Source organism: Rattus rattus, chromosome 15 (assembly GCF_011064425.1).
Source record: "Rattus rattus isolate New Zealand chromosome 15, Rrattus_CSIRO_v1, whole genome shotgun sequence".
Lineage (NCBI taxonomy): Eukaryota > Metazoa > Chordata > Mammalia > Rodentia > Muridae > Rattus > Rattus rattus.
Window position 1 is genome coordinate 76,897,959 of NC_046168.1, and position 24,152 is coordinate 76,922,110.

A 24,152-nucleotide genomic window follows, 5' to 3' on the forward strand; every position below is an offset into this window, starting at 1 on the left:
GCTCGAGACACCATATGAACAACAATGCCAACCAACCCAGGCTTCCAAGGGATAAGCCACTACCCAAAGACTATACATGGACTGACCCCTGAAACCAACTCATAGACGGCAATGAACAGCCTAGTAGAGCACCAGTGGAAGGGAAGCCCTTGGTCTGCCAAGACCCCCTGAACCCCAGTGGAGATGTGATTGTTGGGGGAGGGGCGATAATAGGGGAGGATGGGGAGGAAACACCCATACAGAAGGGAGTGTAGAGGTTGGAGTGATGTTGGCCCTGAAACCAGGAAGGAATAACAATTGAAATGTAAATAAGTACTCAAGTTAATAAAGATGGAAAAAAATTTAAAAAAAGATGAAAAAAATAAGAAATAAGAAAATTAACAAATACATTAAAATTGTATTTATTTGAAGAAAAAATAAAATAAAAACTTTATGATATTGCTTAAATAAGAAAATATTGATATGAAGTAATTAAATTGTATATGATTGTTTACTAATATCATTATAGAGTGATATAAGATGGCTAAACTCAAATGGGAGTTATTTTAAAACCACAAGCATTGCAAATCTCAGGACCTGGGATGCTTTATATTGATGGTCAGTTTGACAGGATCTAGACACACCTGGGAAAGGAGTTTGCCTTCTCAGAGAAGTACCATTTTAGGAAGTCTTACTGTTTTGGAAATCTGATGCCATGAACACTTGCATACCCTGACTTCTCAGGCCATGATAAAGTGAGATGCTGTGATGCTTAGAAGTCCACAGACAAATAAGAACACATTCAGAGTCATGATCCTGTGTCTGTGATAGTCCAGAAAACCATGGTAAAAAAAATGCATTACACACAGAAAAGGGTGCCAATCACGGTATTGTTTCCATAGACCATAAACATGCTGATGCAATCTAGGAAATCCTAGGACATGGGTCATTTTATCCAGGTGACAAACGCCAGCTGGACCACTGTAAGTGATGTGCAGATGAACTGTAGGACTGTGACACCTCGTGCAGCAGAGCACTCCGGCACACTCTTATTTTCTCTTAAATCTTTTCAACCTCATATAATACGTTTTCAAGCCAGGAGACTGGAGATAACTGAAGATGAACATCACTAATTAGAGACAAGGATCAGAGTGGTAATTGACCCTTTTCCCAATAGCGCCATGTAGACAGACGATGCCAATGCAGGTAAATAACTCCAACATCATCGAAGGCACTCTCTGAAAGGAGGCTCTGCTCTATGAAGTAACGTTTAAAAGTGTCTCCTGAGCTGAGGGCTGTTCCGGCAGACTCCATGACAGCAAAACCAGAAACCTTCAGATTCTCCCATCAGACCAATCTCCACGTTTCTGTGCCTTGCCCTGATTCCAAGTCATTACACATTTACATACAGGAAGCTAGCATGCATTAGATCAGCAGTTCTTTCCTATAAGCTACCTAAAAAAAAAAACCCAAACGTTGACTCATCAGATTCTTAAATTTAACTTATGAAGGACTGCTTACAACTCAATTATTAAAGAGCATTTAATGGGTACCACTGTAAGCCAAACAATGCTTCATGCTAGGGAGATAATATTTGAAAGCAAAGAAAACCTTCTCAACAAAACCCTAGTCCTTCACTGTATTGATAGTTTTGGTGCAGGAGACAGATCAACAAATGCTAGCATAAATACATAAAGGGGAGCAGTGGAAGGCCTGCGTGATGAATGCACACATGTGGGACTATACTGTGCTGATAGAAAAAGAGCTTTCTGGGTTGGTGGTTTTAGTTTATGATGTCAGAGTGAACTAGTCCCTGAAGCTAGAAACAAAGGCCACAGTGGGGGTATAGAAAGCAAGGTTCTACCTGAGGACCCAGTTATATCACACCTGGGCATATACCCAAATGATGCTCCAACATATAACAAAGACACATGCTCCACTATGTTCATAGCAGCCTTATTTATAATAGCCAGAAGCTGGAAAGAACCCAGATGCCCTTCAACAAGGAATGGATACAGAAAATGTACATCTTACACAATTAAACAATGACTTCATGAAATTCGCAGGTAAATGAGTGAAACTTGAAAATATCATCCCAAGTGAGGTCACAAAAAAAAACCACACATGGTATGCTGTCACTGATAAGTGGATATTAGCCAAAAAGAAGCTGGGAACACCCATGATACAACTCACAGACCATATGAAACTCAAGAAGAAAGAAGGCCACACTAAAGTGTGGATGCTAGAGTCTTAACTCAGAAAGGGGAAGAAAATAATCTCGGGAAGTAGAGGAAAAGAAGCATCTGGGAGGGAGAGAGGAGGGGGAGGGAAAAGGGGATCCGATTCAGATACAGGAGGAGATTAGGGAGAAGTACAGAGGGTCAGGATTTTGAAAGGAGTTTTGTAGCAGTGGGGTAGGAGGAACTGGGGATAGCTACTAGAAAATCCCAGATGCCTGGGACCCAAGAGGTTCCCAGGACCCAACAGGGAGGACATTAGCCAAAATACCCCAAAAACGGAGATAGAACCTGTAGAGACCATATCCAGTGGATAGACTCCAGGTTGAGTAATAGGGCCACCCACCCAACTTAAAAATATTAATCCAGAATTTCTCCTGTCAAAAGGAAATTTAGGATCAAAGAGTGGAGCAGAGACTGAAGGAAAGACCATCCAGAGACTGCCCCACCTAGGGATTCATCCCATCTGCAGACACCAAACCCAGACACTATTTCTGATGCCAAGAAGCACTTGCTGACAGGAGCCTGGTATAGCTGTCCCCTGAACCTGCCAGAACCTGACCAATACAGATGTGGATGCACATAGCTGAACATCAGACTGAGTGTGGGGACCCCAATGGAGGGGTTAGAGCAAAGGACTAAAGAAGCTGACGGGATTTGCAACCCCACAGGAAGAACAACAATATCAACTAACCAGACACCCTCCAGCCAAAGCTCCCAGGGACTAAACCACCAACCAAAGAATTCACATGAAGGGACCATGGCTCCAGATGGATATGTAGCAGAGGATGGCCTTATCAGGCATATTGGAGGCGAGGCCCTCCGTCCTGGGGAGGCTGATGACCCAGGGTACGGGAATGCTAGAGTGCTGAGGCTGGAGTGAGTAGGTGGGTGGGGGAGCACCTTCATAGAGGCAGGGACAGGGGATGGGGTAGGGGGTTTTAGGGGAAGGGGATAACACTTGAAATGTAAATAAAAAATAACCAATAAAATGAAAAATTAAGTAAAAAGAGAGCAAGGCATTGGTGGTTTAAAATGAAATGAAATTAGATCCACCGGCAGAACGCTGATTATGCAATGCCTATCAACTATTTTATGAATTTCCATTTGCAAGGGAAAAGCCACAAGAGAATACAGACTTTACTAGATTTGTATTTGAGGAAGATCGCTCTGCTCTCATGAAGCACTCAGAATGGAGATGCACAAAAATGGAGGATTTGCAGAAAACCACACGGGAACACACGGGGACCGTTTGCCCTCTCCCAGATAGGGCTTCCTTTTGGTTTAATTATGCAAATCAATGTTTTTATTATCAAGTTTCATATGACACAGAAGTTCTTGTTATTAGACTGCCTCACATCAGAGATGGGGCATCTCTTTTGTAAGTAACCTGATGCTTTCAAATGGCCCAAGAGAGCACATGTGCTGGCAGTCTTCCTACACCGGACAGACATGGCCCAGGCTACAGAAAGTCTTGTCTGTTTCAGTGCTCACCTATTCCCCTCCAAAATGGTATTTTAAACAACAACAACAAATATCATGTTCTACTGATGAATGCCTTTTTTAATTCCAACCTTGAAAACTTCCAGGTTAAGCATCTGAGAATTGATGAGCCGACATAGGTCATATTTGAGGATGAAAGCTCTTACTCCCTCTAGCCAGGAACTTTCCCCTCCATTGGCTAATTCTTCACTTGATGTCACTTCGCTGCATCTTCTCTTCTGTTTTTTAAAATGAAGTTCTTTATTTGCTTTTGCTTGTTTTATTTGTTTGGTTTGAGACAGGGTTTCTTTGTGTATCCCTGGCTGTCCTAAAACTAGGTCTATAGGGCAGGCTGGTTTTGAATTCAGTGATCCATCTGCCTCTGCTTCTCAAGTCTTGGGATTAAAGGCTCGTGCCGCTACTGCGGCCGCTGCCGCCACCACCGCCTGGTACTTCTGTCCTTCGAAAGCAAAGTGTTCCAGAAAAATATCTGTCAGCACCTACCCTTGTCCCAGCTCCTGTGGAATTGCCTACCATCAAGCTAGATTTAAAAACTGGCACTGACTTCCCATCATTGTGAAGGTAATATTGTCCTAGATACTACCATGTCAGAAATCATGTTAAATATCTGTGGGGAAATTAAACATGATTTCAATTCCAGCTCTCCAGATTTGTTTCTCCCTGATATTACACAAAACCATTATTAATACGCTGTGGAACGAGACGTCTCCAGGATACTTAGCAAAAGGCCTTTAAGGGGTAATCCTTCTGAAGCCTTTCTTGTAAAAGCAGCGTATTTGCTGTACGAATCCAATGAAATTCGTAAGCACTGCTTGGGAGAAGCAGAGCGACGATTACAGCCTTTTCCCCCAAAGTACCGCGGGCTTTAGATGATTACCATAGAGTCTTATGTTTTAAACTTCCTGCCAACAATGTGCCTTTTAGTTGCCTTGGACGGAGGACAAATTGTATTATAATGTATGTTGACAGTTTAATAACACAGGTTACCATCCGTGGTGTACTTTATGATGTAATACATCCCAGTGGGTGTCTCTGGAGAATAAGGCTATGATTTCCAAGGCACAGAAAAGTCAATAAACTAAAACGGTCTGAGTAAGATTTCTGCCTTCTGTATACTTTGGACCTCTTCCTAAAAATTAAATGGGTGTTACCCTTCAAAAATATTTTCCTGGCATGACTTTCTCTGTTATTCTTCTCAAGTTATGGGTTGTAAGAGTGGAATGGTATAATTCTTATTAAATTGTATGTTAAAAATGTAAAAAAGTCTTTCTCGATACAGTAAATAGGTATTTTTTCAGGTCTCCAAGGTAAAGTTTCTTTTCTATAAAAAGCTGTAATTGTGGTTTTCAAAAAGCTCGTTAAATATTTGGATCTTTTAGAGTTCAAGTGGTTTCTGTCGAGTATAAAACACATTTAGACTAATTATTTCTAATGTTTTGACCATTACATAAATGCACGTAGGATTAAGTAGTTAACAGAATAAAACAAAGTAGCAAGTTTTAGGAAAAGAATTCATGTAATTACTGCTGGATTTTCTTTTCACCCAGATATTATCAATAAAAACCAAATAGCAATGCACTGAAGGTTTAAGGCAGCCTAAGACGTCTTTATTAAATGAACTGGTTCTACACATGCAGAGCACCTTAACTGATCTTCTTTACAGTTTTGTTGCATCTCTATGGCCATAAACAAAATAAAAGGACTCAAGTTCTCAAGCACAATAAAGCCAGTAGGACTCTAGGATGGACAACTGCCTGGGATTTTAATGATTTATAGAAAGAAAACCATGCTACAATCAGTCTTCCCATCTCAGTTTATAAAATGGCTCAGCAATTTTGATATCTGCATCTGAAGTAAAATAGGGTATGGAGGAAATGTTCAAAACTCAACCCATTTCATAAGTACTAGCTTTTCCCCATCTCTTTTTCTTCTCCCCCACCGTGTGTCCCTCCAAATGATTTGTTTATTTTTATTGTCTGCACATTGGTGTTTTGCCTGCACATATGTCTGTGTGACGGCATCAGATCCCCTAGAGACGGAGTTACAGACAGTTGTGAACTGACATGTGAATGCTGGTAATTGAAACCTGATCCTCTGAAAGAGCAGCCAGTGCCCTCGACCACTGAGCCATCTCTTCAGCCCCTACGTTCAGTTCTCCTTCTCTTCCAAAAAAGAAAATTTAAAAAATCCTACAAAAATACATAAGGCAGTTTCCATGTCCTAACGGTAACAGTAATTTTATTAAATACTCTCTATGTTGCAGATATTGTATTAAATTATTTTGCGTAGATTCTCAAATGATCATCCTATCAAATATCCCTCAAAATATTTGTGCATAGAACCATAGATCTGGGATGCTCTCAATCTTTGTCGAAAAGCTTCTTTAGAGAGTCTCTCTCTCTCTCTCTCTCTCTCTCAGTGCAATCAATGAAGAGACGTGTTATTAGCCAAAGCATGGAGAATTTAAAAAAAAATGAGTGCATAGCTCTAAATGGAGCAACTTCATGAACCTCACCACCACCAGTGCTCAAGGAACTGCAGAAAGAACATAAGAACCAGAGGGTGGGAGGAGTCCTGTGAGATTTTGTCTTCTGGATTTGACATACCAATTGTACTCGTGAGCTCACAGCATTGGTGGTTAGCTGCTTAAGAGCTAACAAAATCCCAACATCGGTGGGATAGATGATCTCCAGGCCCCGCCGCATCATGAGGGACTGTTGGCAATGGACAGTTGCTGGGAGGGAGAATCATTCTGGGAAAGAAAGAGGGTCAAGAAATCTGTCTACTCGAGATCATAAACAAAGAAATCTGGCAAAGAGCTAGAGGAACGAGTCCTCTATCATAGGCATCCAAGCTTCTAAAGATGGTTGAAGCCACCTTCCCCACTTACAGGTGATTGATTTTGAGTTTGAGTTTTGCTGCTTCACTGAAAATGATTACAAATTAATGTGAGAAAACTATATGAATCTAAATTTTTTATTATGTCAGAACTATAATACCTACTTATTTGGGAAATTAAAATTAAAATTCACTTACAGGCGCTCACCCTGAGTGGAACCGTATCCTCACTTCCCTACAACTCAGCACCGCTGATCTGGAAATCCTATGCTGTCGAGCCTTCGTCACTCTTACGTTATTGCTGTGCTTTCTAGCAATCAGGCAGAGCCAGGCTGCCTCCATTTTCAAAGCGAGCATACATAACGTGAACGCTACAAGGTTTGCTGAAGCCCCAGAAAGCTAGGTATTCATGATGTACAAACTGAAAGGGTGTCTTGAATATGAGGCTCTAACCAATTGGAAAAAAAAGTTATTGCCCTTGAATTCTGGCCCACATTGATGTTTCTGGTTCCAATGTCGTTGTTGCTTTTTCTAATTTTTTGGCCCACAGTTCATGTGTGTTCCTCCTCCCAAGGGCTCCGCCAACGAGGCCTAGTTGGAGGAGCTCCCAGTCAGAGAGCAAGGGTCTGAGGATTATTGAAGTGGTTTTCTTTTTAATCACTTATAAAAACAGAGGCACAGCCAATCACCAGCCATGCAATTTTCTCCAAATCACTGGGTCTCTAAATTCCCTGAAGAAAGCCAGAGTCAGCTCTTTCCCAACAATGTGGTATTTTGAGCTTTCTCTCAGGCTCGGAGAACCTTAGAGCCTTGGGGAGAAAAGCAAGACAGAAAAATATTGTTTGAACACATTAATAAAGCGGAGGACATAGCCACACTGTTATGCTTGGGCACAGCACATGGCCGGACGTCGCTACTCGGTTCTTGCTGTATTTCCTGGGGGATGAAGCTCAGCTCGATCTCCGTTCCCTTCTTTCATCACCACAGGGTTTTTCTTCCACAGGGTTTGCAATCAGAAAGTGTTGTATGAAATCTAAATTAGGAACAGAAGAGACTGAGATAAATCTGATTGCATTGGTCCTTACTACAACTCAAGTAACTAGCATTTGAGTCAACCTTCTCCAGACACTCGCAAAGGGAGCAAAGAAGCTCTGAAGAGGTGAGGTTACCCTTTCTGATCATCAGAAACTGGGTATCATCCTGTCAAACCCTTCCAAAACGTTAAAAAAAAAAAAAGGAAACCAGCGAAAGTTTGTGTAACACAGCGATTGTTTTATTTTATTGTATGTTTGGAACTCTCCGGGTTTTAATCCCGTTGAAAATTTACATTCATATCCTGCTGAGATTTTCCACTCCTGCTTGAAGAGAGAAAGCAGTCTGCAAACCCATTCGTAATGTTTTACAGATTGATTGCCCTCTCTGAAACATCAGCAGATTTCCTCCAGTGCAGGCCCGGAGCCAGCCACAGAGAAACCAGGTGGACCCCAACATGTGGAAGCTAACTCTTTTCCTCTGAGGCTGGCAGTGCTGGGAAAGTATTGAGCACACAGATAGACCCCGCAGGGTACACTGGGCTTTGTCTTTATGCCTCATTGCAAGGCTACGGGTAGTAGCAACTTGGCTAAATCAATGTGTCTTTGGGGTCTGCACATGTCCCTACTTACTTCTCAGTGTATCTCAGCTCCTTCCCTTTCAGTGTTCTATCTCCAGGTTCTAAATCTGCAGCTGCCCCCACCCCCAACCCCCGACCTCTTTCTCTAAAGTTGGACTAGGAGCAGTTTCCTGCACTATTTTGCTGCTCCCTTCTAAATGAAGTCTCTGACCCACGGCACGTGTCGTTTCCGATCACCCAGAAGATTCTGAAGATACCCTGAGTAATTTTTAACTCAACTGCCTATTTAAACTAGACTTAGAGCATTTACAATCAGTTCTACAACTGTACCAACATACAAACTCCGGCTCAAAAATAAGGATTCAAAATGTCATCTGCAATACCCACAATCCGTTAAAGCATTGAAGAAATGTTGCATGTACAATTCAAAAGCATGTATTTGACCTTGATGTAGTGAAAGATGTGGAATTAAAGAAAATCAATATTCTAACCTTTCCTATTCACTGAGATATGATTCCTGCTCAATAAAAGAAGTTGATGACCTTGTTAATGAGAGAGCCAAAGTGGTCCATCAGGAACTCTTGTGTCCATTCCAACATTTTTTTAATCTTTGATGTTTTATTTGTATGGGTATTCTCTAGAGACCTGGGAAACAACAAAATTCCAGAAAACAAGAGCAGTACGACACACACAATTTCTCCTAATGGGTAATTTAAATGAATCGAGACTGTCTTCTGAATGAAATGAAAGGCACATTCATCCATCTAAGCCTTAGCTCATGGTTGAGTGATTTCCAAGTATAACACAATCTTTAATGGGAAAAAAAAGCTACTTGTCGTTATATAGCTGACGTTAGTCAATGAATACTAGGGGCCAGACCGTGAGGCTGCGATGACTTCTTTTGCTCACAGTGGCTATGAGAAAAATAAGAAACTGATTGAATCACAATCACAAGAGCCTTTGCGAAGTCCTAAATATATAATTGGCAGGGCTCCTGTAAGTTAAAAGCGCTAATCTCTGGTACATATCAGCGCTGGCTTGACTTGTCTTGTTAGGTAAACAGAATGTGTCTTGCCTGTCATTGCCATAAAATATTAATGCACTGGAAGTCTCTGAACCATACTAAGCATAAGGCCTATTATCACACTTAAGAGCAAAGCAATCTAATAAATCGCTGGCTGTATAAAAACTAAGTCAGCTGGCAGAGACAGTAATCTCCCCAAGGGATAGTAAGGCCTCATCTCCTACTACAGCAGCTGCAGTCGCAGAGAAATGATGCTTCTCCTGTTCGGTAAAAAAAAATGTATTTGTGCTGAATTCTGTTATTTAAACTCTAATGGAATCATTAGGACTGTCCGCACATTATGAGTAATAGAAGATTAACTAAGAAAACCATCTACAGTCCTGTCCTGCAGCAGGCAGAGTATTTTCATTAGGTATATTTTTTTAATGCGCTAAATATGATAGAAAATCAAGCTGCTTATTTCAAATACATTCTCTGAAAGAGCTTGAACACTGCCTTATGCATTAATCACCATCCATAAGTGTTGAGCACTGGGCTCCTAACCCTAATTGAAAGGAATTCACTTGTGAGGTAGGCCTCCAGGCAGTTTGTGAACACAGATGATATATTGCTCCCATATATTTTAGAAACAAATATGAAGTCACTGTTGGGGTGTTAGGTTACACAATATCCAAAACCTCTAAGACTAAGACATATCTTTCCCTATCCCTCCAAATGCCCTGAATTAATTAAATCCATATTCTTTCACTAATAGAGAAAAGATAGGCAGATACACTTTTGAAAACACAAGTAGTCAGGTGTAGTGGGGCGTGCCTTTAACTTCATCCCTTGAAGGTAGAAACAGGAGAATCTCTGAGTTTTAGGCAGTCTGGTCCACACAGGGAGTTACAAACCAGACCAGCTACATAGTAAGATCCTGTCTCAAAAAACTACAGTAAGTCACAAGTAACTTTAATTATTTGATTTATTATCAGAATAATTCCATAGCATAAGTACTAGTTGAAAGGGAAGCGATAGCTAACTTCCTTGTAATCAACAAGCTATTGAGCCCTGGCAAACTAACATTGAATTGCATTCTTTTCAAGAGAAATCTGAAAAGCATGTAGGGTACGTACTGAGACTATTATCCAAAGATAGCAATCTGAGGTGATATTAATTAAGTGGTGTGTATAGCCCTCCTATAGTACACCCAGTAACAAAATGCTGAAAATCTAAATATGTGAAAATATGAAATTTAAAAATCTTCCTTTAATTGGAAGCAATATCGTAAAATGAAAATATAGTAAAATCAAAATGAGGATAAATACTTTTTAATGAATTGTGAATTACAGGCTTGAAATTTACTAACATCTCTCTTTCACACACACAGCACAACATATTTATACACACAAGCAAATAAGGCAGCCTCAGTTAAGGAACACATTCCTTTATGATGATAACATTCTCCATAAGGCCACATAATTTCTCTATATTAACAGTGACTTCAGTGTCATAAAACCAAACAAGTTATCCTTATAAATGAATGTGTACTCTTTCATCCCTTAGGAGAAATGAATCATAGAGTCTTCAATCCTGTGAAAGGAGGTCTGAAAGTCACATGTGTGCAATGACACCGGTTTACGTCTCTGAGTTCCTCTCATTTCCCCTGCTCAGCCAACAGGTATGCAGTGGAGTTCTACTCAGCATAGCATGAATAGTTGCAAAAGCATTTAAAATTCAGCATCCATCTCTTCTCAAGCTATTCACGCAGTTTTAAGAACTAAGAAAACATAAAGTAATGTACTCACACTGCTGATAAACATGACCTGTTCAGTGCTGGGTGTGAGGTACAAGACACATTCCTTTTAAATTTCTGAAATCTAATCTAATCTTGATCCCAAAATTCTATTTGCCACTGACAACAAGAAAGGCGCCATTGGTAACATGAACTCCCCTCGTTTCCATGTTCTTGGTCTCAGGAAATGAGCAGAGTACCTTGAACTTCAATAGATGGTTCTCTTGTGACATTCCATCATCTTTAACCAATGAAGCATTGTCAGACAAGTCCATCTTTCATCCTTCCCCTCTGAACTCTGTTGAAGCTTCCAGGGGCTCAATTAAATTGTCTTCAATTCCTTAGATCAATATTGATAGATTCTGTAAGTCTGTGTACATTGCATGCAAAGCAAATAAAAAAGACATGGAAGTGGCTGTTTCATGGAACAGCAATTTTGCCTACAACTAGATTTAAGAAGAGCACTGTCCCCAAGATTATAATGAGAAAACCAAGGGATAGGAAGAATAAAAGGATACAAAGACTGCAAAAGTCAGAACACATAAAATTTTATAGTGGAAAAGCTATAAGTAAGGTCAAGAGATTTTAGGATCAGTGACAACTTAAATTTGTTAGAACTAATGCATAATTACAAACTGGACAGATAAGAAGAATTCCATACTGAGACATGTTAGCATGCAAGAACACTAAAAAAATAAAATAAAATAAAAATAAAAATAAAAATTCCCTGAGGGCTCAAGGAAGAAAATCCAATCATACAAATGTTAGAACCACATTGACAGTAAATTTTTCAAGTATAATTTTCTGTTTAAGAAGACTGTAGACCTTTATTTTATTGTGGAAAGAAAACCACATTAAACAAGAATTCATTTTGTATCTGAACATTTTCTTTAACTCTGATTATGAAATATAAACCCTGTCAGCCACGTAGGGCTTCAAAAAGCTTATCATTCAAAGCCCACCAAGGCATGTCCTGCAACAACTGTAGAACACATGAGGAAAACACATGCAGTACAAACACAGGAGAATAAAGGACAAGGAAATACCTTGGGAAATATTTCATTGCTTAAAAAAAAAAAAGCAAAGACCAAATGGAAAGGAGAGATCTAAAAAGGAGTGAATATTTACAACAACTTAGAATTGAAGCTCATAATTCCAAATAGGAATGACTTGATTTACTCAACTAGAAATTATAGATAATGTTTCACTTAAAGTCACCAGAAAAACTAAGCTTTAGCATGAATTTTCATAAAGAGTAAGTACTTCTCAAACCAGCCAAAGGAATTTCACTATATTCAGTAGATACTACAAAAAATTGAGAGAAACCAAGAACTCTACATTTTAAAAATACAATGTTGGTAGTAAATTTCAACTTAATGAAAGGAAATATTACAATAGTCAAGATCATTTATCAAAAGTTTCTCTGATAGGTTTTTTTTAAAGATCCCTAAGTACTGAAAGCAAAATGCATGGAGCATGAAAAAGGAAAGAGGAGGGTTATACTGGACAAAGTCAAAGGAACCTGGAAGCAGACCAACAATTGGGAGTTAAAAATTGTTGTGAGTAAAGGAATGAACATACCCAATTATGAATGTGTAATATATTTCTATGAACTTATGTATCTAATGTCATGAAAGATCATATATACTTACTGACAAAACTACAAGAAACGCATCAACCAACAATAATAATCAGGGATTATTAACAGCTACTGTTAAAACAAGACAAATGTTCTACTCAAAGACTACGAAAACAGGCACTGGTAAACTTTGTATCAGGAGATTACATACATATTTTCTTCAATCAAAATTATAAAATTTATCACAATCAACCTCATACAAAATCACAGTCTCACTAAATTTCTAAGACTGAGTTAGACATGGTGTTGTTATATATACATACACAAACAACATGGTCATGAGTTCAAGGTCAATCTTGTTTTTTTTTCAGAAAAACACAGTCTCATAAAAATATTCTTAGCATCAGTGTCAAATAAATTTCATCTGCAAATCAATAGAGATTATAGATCAATAATAGATACCAACAATACTCTCTGTAAGGAAATACTTCTCAATAGTCTTAGGATCCTTTATGAAGTGGAATTTAGAAGGGAAATGATACAAGTCTAAAAAGAGAGAGAAGCAGTTCTGTGTGTTCAACATTTGATCACAGGGAAGGATTCATGTATGCTACAAGAAAAATATAGCCCGTGATATTCAACATGGCTAAAGCGAATTCAAGATCTGGGAACAGGCAGGAACCAGAATATTTAATAAAGAAATCCCTACCAGAGTTAACTAAAAGCAACTGCTCAAAAATAGTTAGCAATTTAGAGGAGGGTTTTGAGCCTAGAGGGAAGATAGATCTATTTCTGAAATAACAGAAGGGATTCTTACAAAGAATGAATCTTTTTACTACAGAACAGCTCTGCTCCCTTGGTTCTCACAGTGTTTGAAATCTCTGTTATTACTATTTTTAAAACTCAGATTTTGAAAGTGGAAGTTGATTGTTGTAATAGTTTGTGATCAAGTATACAGAAAAGTGATTTCTATATTAATACACATATATTAATAGATGATATATAACTGATAAATTAATATACATATTAATAAATAAAATTAGTGCATACAATTATTATGGAATTCCATATTAATATATGAGTTGATAATGTAATTACCTACAGATCTATTCCACTCCTGAATTACTGTTCTATGTTACAAAGAAAATGAAAGTTCTGTAGATAAAGTACCTTTAAATACCATATATATATGTATATATATATATATAAATATATATATATACACACACACACACATATGTGTGTAGGGGAGTGTGTTTCTGGTTACTTAACTCCTCCCTTTCTATAATCTCCTTCCCACCTCTATTACCCTTCCTACAAGTTCTTTTCTTACATTCATGTCTCTTTTTTAATACCCATTGAGTTTAACCAGGATCATATGTGTAACTATGCATTGTAACCTGGTTGTCTTTTGAGTAAATATATAACTGAAGATAAAGATTGCTCTCTCCTACAATTTACTAATGGACAATATTTCATTAGGAAGGGGTATGCACCATAGGGCCATTGCGAGTATCATCTGCAAAGCTATATAAGGTCATGGCTGTATTGGCTCTAACCAGAAAACAACATTTCATATCTCTTCTTCTTATCTTTCAGCTTCTTTATTCTTTTAACTCCTTCTTCTACAATGATCCTGATCTTTAGAGTGGTGGTATACATGTCCTATTTAGAACTCAGCAAGAAACTCTCATTTGTTCTCAGCATTTTATTATTTAATTTTATCAGCATTCATTATTTGTTATTATCAGCATTGACAACTCAATAGAAAAACAATGCAGGAGATAAAGGCTTTCGAGCAAGATCAAGTAATTTTTATGGCAAGTACTCACTGGTATAAGAGTGAGTGTCTGGAACATAGTATCCTTCCCTGGAACATGGGGGGAAAGTGCAATATAGTGACTGTAGATCGGTTACGTCCATTTACCTGTATCTCTATTTAGCCACTTATATTCCAAATAGAAGATACAGTATGTGTCATGATGAAGAACCTGAATACTAGGATCAGTCTGAGTAGTAAAGACCCCATCTCCATCATATCAGAAGCAAGAGACAATAGGCAGCCAGCCCCATGTCTACACACTGTTAACCTCCCAGTCACCTCTCCAGCCCCATGTCCATACACTGTTCTTAACCTCCCAGCTACCTCTCCAGTCCCATGAAGGCATTATTTTGATGGCTACAAACTAGAACCAACTGGGAGGAGAAAAGCCACAATTGATAACCACCTGGATCAGGTTGACCTGTGAGCATACCTGTTGAACATTGTCTTGATTTATGTAAGTCCTACGTTGTAGGAGGACTCAGCACAACATTGGTGGTACCATGCCTAGGCAAGTGAACCTGGGCTATAAAACAATGTAGCTGAACATGAACCAGGAAGAAAACACTAAGCATCATTGCCCTATGGTTTCTGCTTCAAGTTTCTGCCTTGAGTTCCTGTCTTGGATGGTGGACAACATCCAATGATTCAACCTCAATCATGGACCTGTAATTCCAATTAACCCTTCCTGCTGACCAACTTACTTTTGATCATGGTGTTTATGACAGAAAAGCAAACTAAAACAGAGGTCAAATGAGCCTTTGCTCTCTTTGTTATAGCAATGTTTTGTTCCAGCCATCATTGATCAAAAGACATTTACACACACACACACACACACACACACACACACACCTACTACATAATTGAAATCTGTGTGCTGTTGAACAACTGTCCCTTAAGTATTTTACTGTTTCAATTGGGACATAAAAGCAAAGGACTTTTGTGTGAGGCCTGGCAGCACAAACCTTGAACTAGTGAGAGTGAGGAAGAAAGACCATCTCAAGTTCAAGGCTAGCCTGAGCTACAATGTAAGATCTTAGTTCAAAAAAATGGGATTTCCATAATCCCGAGTCTTACATTAATTCAAACCTGCTAAATCACTCAGTCTAAATTAAATATCTAGTAAGTTATTACACAAAGAGAGATACCTTTTAATTTTTATTTTAAAAAAAATAATTCTTTTGGCGAGATTGGCTGCAACCTAGACTATGTGTTCCAATGAAGTGGAGAAAAATGTTGAGGCCATTAAAATAAAGCCATACAAAACAGTAGGAAATTTCCACAGTGTGAGGAGAAACTGCTACCCTGATCCCAAGAGGCTGCGGCTGAAAGCTGAATGGGCCTTTTCAATCTCTAGCCGTTATGATCCTCTGAAATGATTCTGAGGAGAGATGAAAAAGAGTAGGTTTTCTTCCCATATTGAGTTTCTATTAGTCCCTGGAGGAGATGGGGGTTCTGTAGAAAGTGTGAGTTCTCTAAGTGTTACTGAACTGACCTTGCTTAATTTCCTCCTGAACAGGATATCTAATAATAGCAACATCTTATAGTGGCAAAGCTACAAAGTTATACATGTTAGAACCATTTTCTTCTGCTTGGACAGCAGAATCCTTCAATGCCCTTGTCTTCTCCCAATACACCAACCTTCATAGTCTAAGTTTGCTCATCAATATTTGATTTTGCATGTTCTCTTCACCCTGATACAAAGTTTCAAATGCTGGAGTGATTCAAAGGGAAGAGGGCCATGGCTGCCACGCTACAACAGACAATTCCACCAGACTGCACATCCACCTAACTCAATTAGACGGCACAGTGATAAGGTCTCTGGGGTTGTACCATCGTGAGTGACTGGGGATGCTTCAATCAAAGCTTTTCCATAGCTAAGCCCAAAGTATACATGAAATTTCAAGGAAAGCATTGTTTTTCAAAAGCTGAAAGACCAAAAGCGCAACAGAGCCTCCTTTGGAATGAATGCCTCCGTTTCAAACCCTTCCTTTGAGGAAATAAGATTTTGTGGAAAGAAATGTGTTCCCTGGAGCAACTTTACAAGAAGCAGGGTTGGTGACGGGGCCCGAGACTCTGACTTTGCCAATTTGTACTTCATCCACAGTGTCTTTAGCTGCCATTTACATAGTGAGAATTGAGGATGGGTGGACTTGAGCGATGAATCAGCAATCCCCCATTAGGACAGCGAAGTGAATTGTTGTCTTTGGGAAACATCGCGGCAAGCAAATGGAAAAGTGACTCACAGACTTTGTACAGCACCAGTTATGGGAGGGGGAGTTTGTGTTGGGAGCCAAATTTCCAAAGTAAGGCATAATGGGCTTGCCAGCAAAGCTGTTCACACCCCCACAGAGACCACGAAACCCTGCAGCTGTAATTTCAGAAACACACATGCGTATAAATCAAGCAATTGAACACCTAACTATCCATCCGAGGCTGCGTGCCTGGGTTTTTCGCAGGTGCCTGAGGCACTTGTGATATTTGGCTTTGGGAACAGGGTTTAGTTTAATTGACAGGATATTATCAGATTCAAGCTGACTTGGACAGACAAACCTCAACATATGAGGGTGACATACAGCATCAGGTACCACCTGTGAGTGGTCCGCGAGAGTGTTAGGCAAGGCTCTTGCAGATGGCTGGATTTTAAAGCACAGGAGGAGACAAAATCCAAATGCTGACTGAATTCTAATTCATGAAAGTATTTTTCCAGAGCATCAATGGAGCAACATCATTTTCACACATTATTGCTATTTGCTGATGAGCAATGGGGTGGGGGAGAATGAATTGAGTATTATTTCATTTTATATGGAATTGCTTTCAGAGGGAATGAGAGGCTGCCTTGCGTCTATTATCCAGACAAGCACTCAGAGCCGTGGCTTTGTGTTCCAGCTGGCTGACATCCCAGCAGACATCCACAAAGCAACCAGCCAGCTGCCCAGAAAAGTGAGACTCGTGGTAACAGAAGATCAGCCCACAGGCTATGTACTCGGGCTCCGACTCTTCCAGGAGAGATCTATGCTAATGGGACTTAAACCCAGAAGTGGTCACTGTGAATTCTCTTCTCTGCAGATTCCGAAAGTGGGATTTGTGCTGAATCAGTAGTTTCCTCTCCAGATTCTGCTGCAATGCAACACATCGATTTGGATTTAAATTGCTAATCTCTCATTACCCACTGAGAAATTTATAGATCTGAGGGTTTCACATGCACACACACGCACGTGCACACACACACACGCACATGCATGTGCATGCACACACACAACACACACACACACGCATGTACATGCACACATATACACACACGCACACACACACACACACACACACACAAGCAAAGGAACATTCCCAAAGTCTTTACATTAAGATGCTCCACTGTCAGTGCCTCTCCTATTCCTTCCCTAAAGGCCATAAGGATAATAATGACAAACAATGAAACATTGATGGAGGCTCTAAGTGGAGCATAAAACATTTCCCATCAGCAGTCAGTGCATCTGGTTCAAATTCCACTCCTGAAAGCAAACAGAGTCAGAGGCCCTATGAAATTAAAAAGAGTGTGGCATGGTGACTATAGTTAAAATCAATCTTATAATAAAGTGTCCCAGAAGAATGATTTTAAGGCAGAAGCCCGTAGTCAGCCAGAGCAAGAAAAAGAACACTCTGTAAGAATTTTACCCATAATGCTGTGTGCAAAGTCTCTTTAGCCTATTCAGGTCAAATTTCCAGTAAGTCTTGTTTTCATAAAATGATTATCAAAGAAACTCATTATATTTGCATGTAATACTAACCAAAAATAACATTTCAAAGTGACGGCAACACAACTCCGCTCTTCTAATGACTTACAGATTACTAGTGTTATTAAGAGCTTCAGTCAGAGGTCTGTCATAGCTCTTTTGGCTTTGTTATCAAGAAAGCTGCAAATATACAGGGTGTTTATAGGCTTTTAAAGAACCATTAGCCCATAAAACGTAATCCACCTATAAACACAAAGAGAGAATCCGAAACGAACAATGTCTAAAGTACAGCCCGATCCCTGTGTGGAAGACATAGAATAAAAAGCTATAGGCGTCTTTCCTGTTGAAGAAACATACTAATTCCCTGATTGATTAATACATTTAAAAACAACTTGCCTCTAACATGAGAGACAGAGAAGAATGACAGCCACTGGGAGAACATCTTATACTACATCTTATACTATACTGAGGAGAGGGTACTTTGAACCAGTGTCATCAAAATTACTATTTGTTAAGACCCTGCTCTTTTTTTTTCTGGTTTTGATTTATTGAGTCCTCATCTTAACTGTATAACCCAGGCTGGCCTCAAGGTCATAATTCTCTTGTTGTAGACTTCCACATTTTGGAATTTCACTCATGGGAGCACTAGCCCATCCAACATCTGCTACTTCCACATATGATAGGAATATCATAACGAGGGATTTCTTTGGTAAAACGATATAAAAATAATCATTATAGCTAAGTAACCCATAATAGTAATAATAAAGTGATAAAAGCCACATTTAACTTTATAATTGCTACACTGTTGTAATTTTAATTACATTTTAAATAACTCATAAATTATTTAATCATTCAATAAATGTAATAAATCATTTAATAAATAATTAAATAATTAAATTTAAATTGATTTAAAATTGTTACATAGTGCAAATTCATTTGACTCACACTTGATTTACTTTTAAAAATACATTAGTGCAAAATCAAATTAATATTCCCAAAATTTCCTCAAACCTGAGAAAAAGACAAGCAGTGGACTTATATTAATTAGTTTCTTAAATATTCTGTGGTAGGGAAACATGTTTTAAAAAAAGTAATTCCCTAAAAGAAACACAGTATTATTTTAATTCTTTGTTAAATAATTATTTCATGATGTGTTTGTCTGTCTGTCTCCGTGTCTGTGTCTCTGTGTGTGTGTGTGTGTGTGTGCGCGTGTACATACGTATGTGTGTGAATGTGCATATGTATGTGTGAACATTTATATGGATACCTGTGAAGACCAGAAGAGGGTGCTAGGTCCCCTGGACAGGACTTAAAGATGGTTGTGCTGTGCCTTACCTGTGTTCTGGGACCCAAATTCAACTCCTCTGCAAGATGAGTGAACACTCAAAAGTGCCAAACCATCTCTCCAGTCCCATTCAATCTTCTAAAAAGAAATGAGAGCTAATAACAAGATGTAATAAATAATAATAAAATAATAATAATAATTGTGAAACAAAGGAAGCAAATAAATTATTTTAATCCTAATTTGGTTTATACTGTAAAACATGTTTCCCACTTATAAGCCCCCTTATAGCAATATCATTGTGTTAAAAATCACAACCGGATTTGACAATCTCTGCTGCTCACTGTGCATATAACGTATCATATGTACATGTAACAGTCATCAAACATGTGCATTATTAATGTGATCATTAATGTGATCATAGTTCTGACAAGTGTTACATATTTTGTGGCAATAAAGAAAAGAAAGATAGAAATACTGGTATTGATCGAAACTCAATCTCCTGAAGTTTAAGTTCTATCTTAAAAATAAACTGAATAATTAATAGTCTTATATTCACACAGAATATGAAGGCCATGGGATACACACACACACACACACACACACACACACATATGTGTGTAATATATATATTCATATTCACATACACACATGCGCGCACATACACTCACACACACACATGCACAAACAACAGTGTAAATGACTCACATCAATTTAACTACAAGGAGCCAGAAACAAGAATGTGTCTATACTGCTCTGCTTATACAAACTCAAGAGCAGAATTGCATTCCAGTTTTAAGGTTAATGGTAGCATTTACCAGCGGACATAGTGACATATGCCTATAACCCCAGCAATTGAAAGAGTAACACAAAAGAAGTGGGAAATATAGTCTAGCCTGAGCTACACAACCAGAACCCGACCTAAAAATAAAATTAAATAAAGCATTGCTGTTTTTCATTCTTGACGCAGTGTAGGTGACAGCGGTAGGCAGTTACTGAAGGAAAAGAGCACATGTTTTAACTACACTGTTTCTTAATCATCCTATAATAGTGCTTACTTTCATTCATATTTTATATGCTTTCATACACTCAGCTTTCCCATCATTTCAATGTTTATATTTAAAAAGTCTAACAAAGTCAAAATATGTGGTTGTACTTTGAATCAAAAACAAAATGCAAGCTGGGCAACAGTGGCCCATGCCTTTAATCTTAGCACTCAGAGGTAGAGGCTGGCAGATTTCTGAGTTTGAGGCCAGCCTGGTCTACAAAGTGAGTTCCAGGACAACCAGGGCTATGAAACCCTGTCTCGAACAAACAAACAAACAAACAAACAAACAAAAACCCTACAAAATTATAAAATGTTATGGAAATATTAAGGATATCCCAAGATTCACGGGGTGAGATAAGGTTGCAAACATAATTTTCATTTGCAATAACTCAGGCAGGTAGAGAAACTGGGCGGCTTTATAGGAAGTAACTGGAGGCTTCGGAATGAAAGGACTGAAGGCTCAGGGCATGGGGAAGATAACCAGAAGCCCAGTATCCTACTGGTTGGACAGATGAACCTGCATATTTAGGAACTTTCTCGACCTGCTTACAAAAACATCTGTATGACAAGAACTTGAGGCTATTGTTTTGGTTTGGTTTGTTTTTTAAAGCAAGACCACCTGTTTGTGGTCTGAAAATCTGTCCCCTCAACAACATGAGCAGATACAAAGGAGAAAGATAAACCATGGAAGTAGAAGCCAAAACCAAGCAGGAATAGCTATACTCATAACTGACAGCGTATCACACAAGCCAACATGTGAAAAGTCACTACATATTAATAAAGGAAATGATTCATCAGAAATAGGATTGTAAGTGTAGTATAAAACTGCACTAAATGTTAGGACACTCAATTTCGTGAGAGACTACGAGACACAAAAAACAGAGGCTAAGATACAGTATTTGTGGGTGGCTCTAATACCCTACTCTTATCAACAGAGATCATCTAGATAAAAAATTAAAATAAATTTCATAGCCAAACTATATCACAGATCAAAAAGAATTAATGTAAATCTATATGATGTTCCATTTAATAGCAGTGGAGTATATGGTCTTCACAGCAGTTCATGGAACTTTCTTAAGAAGCAAGTCAAATGTTAGGGTGTAAATCAAATATATATATATATATATATATATATATATATATTTACATCTTATCATGTCGTAGTAGAATAAAACTTGAAATTAATAGACACAGAACATAGGTTTATAAGACTTGAATGAGAAGAGACCATGGAAGAAACGAGATATTCCTAGAATCAAATGCAGACTTGAGCATACCTTATCAGAGCATCAAAGGAAGTTAAAGCAACATTTATAGCTATGGGTGCTTCCTTGAGAAAAGCAGTTATCCCAATGACTTGCTGATAACACACAAAAGCCTTACAAAAATACAAACAAGTAAAATCCAATGTCAGTATGAGAAAGGAAAGAATTAGAGTCATGGGGTAACTGAATAAAATGAAGTTTGAAAGAACGATGCAAGAAAAAAAAAAATTGAACTAAATAAAGCAATGTTCTTTGGAAAGATTAATAAGCTTGGACAGAGCCTTAGCTAACCAAATCAAAAGAGAGACGACCTAAATTAATAAAGTTAGACACGAAAGAAGATGACAAACAGCAATTAAACCCAGAAAATTATGAGGAAATAGCTTGAGTTTTTATTTTCCTAAAAATCTGGAAAAAAAAATAACTAAATTCCCAGAGGTGTGTGACTTGCCAGTTAAATGAATATCACATAAAACACACACACACACACACACACACACACACACACACACACACACACACACACACATACATACATATATATGTACATATATATGCATATATATGAAAATGTGTATGAAGTGAGAAAAATGTACCCCCAAATGCATAAAATTTGAAAAGAACTTATTGTAACATTCCACCCCCTTTTCATTTAACAGACTACTTGAGTTATAGATATTAGTATGCAGCCATCAAAACTCTCGAGTGATTGTTTGCTGAGTGACCTACTGTACCATTTCACAACCAATCATGAAGCAAGTACACAGCACGATAACTCATTATGTAGCACTCATTTTCACATTGGTGTCTTGCCTCTCACTATCGTCCCTCTGGACTTGGTCATCATCATTAATAAGAAATATTGATCTTTTTCTCAAGCCTTGAGCTTTAGAGGAATTAAGTAAAACCACCAGACAACTTGAAGACCAGTTGAGACGGTGAACAATTAACCTGAAATAGGAACCTATTCACTTTCCTAAGTCATATGATCTCACTCAATAATAAACACAGAAGCAGGAAAAGGAGGATTATTTGGTTCATTCGGGATTAGAAAAACATTAATGATTGTTTTATAGCCTGGTATACTTGACATTTCAGACATAACTTTTGGTCTGGATCCTTTCCACCTACCCTTTCACTAGAAGCAAGTGTCAATGGAGGTCAATTGGAAACATGACTGCCATAGCTAGATCTTACCTACAGAATATATTATGTTTGCACAGACATGGATACACAAGAAGGGGAAAATGTATCATTGTCGGGCTGCCACTTGAAGGTAACCTGTGAAGAGATCATCAGGAAGCAACATGAAGTAGTGGCGGGTCTTAGTAAGGATAATAAAAAGCCATTGGGAAAAGAATGTAATGCTGGGCATGGGGTGAGTTTAGAGGAGAGATGCTCTTTATATCCACTTGAAGGAGAAGTAGCAATTGAGGGCATTTAAGGATGGTATGAGTACATCATTATCAGAATCTGAGGTCCACTATTTGCAGCTTTACCAAGACTTTCAAAGTCTTCTGGTTCCTCTTGTTTTGCCTAGGATACATTTGAACATTAGTTCATGCATATTGTAGCCCTGTGCAGTTCTCTCTGAGCTTAAGTTACTTTCTACTTATAAGAAGAGTTTTGGGGGTTGGGGATTTAGCTCAGTGATAGACAAGCGCAAGGCCCTGGGTTCCGTCCCTAGCTCCGAAAAAGAAAAAAAAAATAAGAAGAGTTTTGCAATATGAAACAGGATTTGCAAACAAAATTGCCACTGCAATGGACAACTGTGTCTGTGTAACACAGTATGGACAAGGAGAGAAACAGTGAAGTTGTGTTCTATACATTTTAATTAAACTAACATTTCCTGAGCATACCTCACAGATCACAGAAAATGAATAGCATTTCCTACATAAAAAAGAAGTAGTGTCTAACTTCAATGTGTATGAGAGGGAGCACTGTGAAGTGGGGGCAATGAAAGGTTTTGACCAAGAAACCACTTATACCTGGGACTTTGAAGAACTGATAAATACCTGAGGTTTGGAGGACAATTAGATCCTAACCTAGCAAAGGAGGAAATAGTTGTACTTCAAAATGATCTTGGATATGTGTTCACCCTGCCACTTGCTAAAGCATTAAATATTCTTCATGAAAAAGCCTTACACGTCACTCAAAATCTTATTCTTTTTACCTGATTTGTTCTTCAAAATGAACAGGAAAAAATGAAAAAATAAAATTCTGTTAAAAATTTGAGCCTCCTCAAAATTTGGCATGGGGTTTACATTTAAATAAATACATTAATATCCCATTGGGGATGCTTGCCACAGATGTGCAAGGCTTTCCCCCAGGTACACTTATTTGCAGTTCCGCTTATTTGGTGGTTAAATGTATGCCGGGAACCTCATGGGTAGATATGAAAGATGGAGAGAAACGGGAGTGACAGAGAGCAAATGATTTTCATTTATTTACATATTAT